This window comes from Morone saxatilis, unplaced genomic scaffold (assembly GCF_004916995.1).
Source record: "Morone saxatilis isolate NCDOM2014 unplaced genomic scaffold, NCSU_SB_2.0 Contig4, whole genome shotgun sequence".
NCBI lineage: Eukaryota > Metazoa > Chordata > Actinopteri > Moronidae > Morone > Morone saxatilis.
This window is the reverse complement of record NW_023339984.1, coordinates 18,312,925-18,315,414: the sequence shown is the minus strand read 5'-3', so window position 1 is coordinate 18,315,414 and position 2,490 is coordinate 18,312,925.

The following is a 2,490-nucleotide window of genomic DNA, read 5'->3' as shown; positions in this document are numbered from 1 at the left end:
AAGCTAACCGCTAACAACAAGTAGCTGTTTCCTCCTTTACTTATATATGCTACGTGCTAAGCTAATCTAAATACAACCACATGTAGATGGTTAAAAGATAAAAGTGACATTTATAAATCTCAAATTACTCACTTAACTTTTTACACAGTTCTGTCTGTAGTTTGTACTTTTTCCAAATTTGTAACAATTAAACAGATTTAATAAGTTTCTTTTGAGACAAATTAAGTGTTTTATTCTACAGAAGCGTATTGCATTCACTTGAAAATTTGTTTTTGTGGTTTGTTTTTCACCAATTCGTAAAAGAAAATACTCAAAAAAACAGTAAAAATTACTCAAAATAAAATATGCTTCGGTATTATTCTCATAGTTTTATTAGACAATTTACACGTAGTGAAGTGAACCAAACACTGAGCTACAGGTCTACAGTGTATACGTGCAACCACAGAGATTACTGATCAGGAAACATCTTCTGTTACAAAGCTGTGGTTGCAGTTCATTGCAACCGGGCGAGAGACAAAGAGAGAGAACTGGAGTCAGAGAGAGAGAGAGACATGTTTTACAGCTGCAGACATAAACCGTGGTACTTCCTGTAGTATCAGTAACAGGAGGTTATTCTGCAGTTAAAGTACTGACACTTTTAAATGTATAAAACCGTAATTTATTTTATGGTTGGTTTTTCACCAATTCGAACAAAAAATTACTCCAAAAAACAGAAATAATTACTCAAAAAAACAGAGAAAATTACAAAAAAAAGAGAAAAATTACAAAAAAAACAGAAAAAATTACTAAAAAAAAATATGCTTTGGTATTATTCTCATTGTTTTATTAGACGATTTGCACAGAAGTGAACCAAACACTGAGATACAGGCCTACAGTGTATTCATGTTTCCTTTAACAAGCGACCACAGAGATTACTGATCAGGAAACATCTTCTACATTACAAAGCTGTGGTTGCAGAAACATTGCTGCCAGGCGAGAGACAGTAACAGTAACTTCCTGTAGTGTCAGTAACAGGAGGTTCATTCTGCAGTTAAAGTAATTTAACTTTTTATGAAACCTTAAAGACGTTGAACTCACCGTGTAGATTCGGCACAAGCTGAACCTGCCGAGGAGTCTGGAGGCGAACATGTTGAAACCGACTGAGCTGTTTTCTCTCAGCAGACGACGCCTCGACTCTGGAGGAATGTCTGAGGCGAGTGGAAACAGGTTTTATGGCAGGAAGCCGTTAACCCTCTCCTGACTCACTGAGTTTCAGACTTCACTTGTTCTTGTTGTGCAGGAAGTCACACAGGAAGTGAGTCACACTTAAAGCGTCGCCTAGCAACCAATTAAAGGCACGTTAAAGACAGTTTATCTAACGGACGTTTAAAGGATTCACCTTTATTAAGCCCCGCCCCCTTTTGGAACCGGTCAACTTCCCCCTTTCCTGTACTTAGATATGCTATATGCTAAGCTAATCTAGGTTGAAAAGACATTTTTAAGACGGTTAAAAGATAAAATCTTAACTTAGCTAATGTTAGCTAAATGCTAGCTAACTGACTAGCTAATCTACATCACTTGTTAGCTACTTACATCTGATAGCTGATGCTAACAATTAATTAATTAAAAAAACGCTAGCTAACTTGCGAGCTAATCCGCAAACTAATAATTGATATTGATTAACGAGCTAGTTAGCGAGCGGTTTCCTAACATTAGCTAACTGAAGATGTATTTTTTATCTTCACAAATGTCTCTTTAACATAGATTAACCTAGCACATAGCATAGCTTAGGTTAACTAATGTTAGCAAAATGACAGCTAACTACCTAGCTATATAAATCTATATAAATAGTTAGCTGGGTTGTTAGCTAGCATTTTGCTTACATCAGCTTTCAGATGTAACGAGTTAATGATTAATGTTTATTAGCTAATAAAAGCTATAGTTTTTCTCTATAGAAAAAAGTGCTAGCTAACTAGCCAGCTAACCAGCAAGCTAACAATTCATATAGATTACTGAGCTAGTTAGCTAGCACTTTGCCAACTCTGATACTTAAATGCTTTGTGCTAGGTTAATGCTAACTAGCTAGCTAATGCTATCTGTAATCATTAGCTAACTAGTTAGCATCAACTAACCATCGACCTTTTATATAACAGACATATAACAGTCTCTCTAATGACCAGCAGGGGGCGCTAACTCACAGATACCATTCAGTCTTATGGAGAAATGAGACGACTTCTCGGTTGAGAGCAGCTCAACTCGCTTTACATGACCTCCGCTGGATCCAACAAACTGTCACTGTCATCAATTTTAAAATACATCAGTCTTTATTTTAAAAATGTTTATTTTTGAAGCAGTTTAATACAGTTAACCAACACTTTTTATTGAAATTTCTCTCGTCTTTATTTACATAATCAAGTTACTTTAATGCTGTGATACTATACGTAGTGATAACTGACTACAATGAGTAATTGTATCAGATTACATTTGTAACCCTTGAGGCACCTTTAAAAT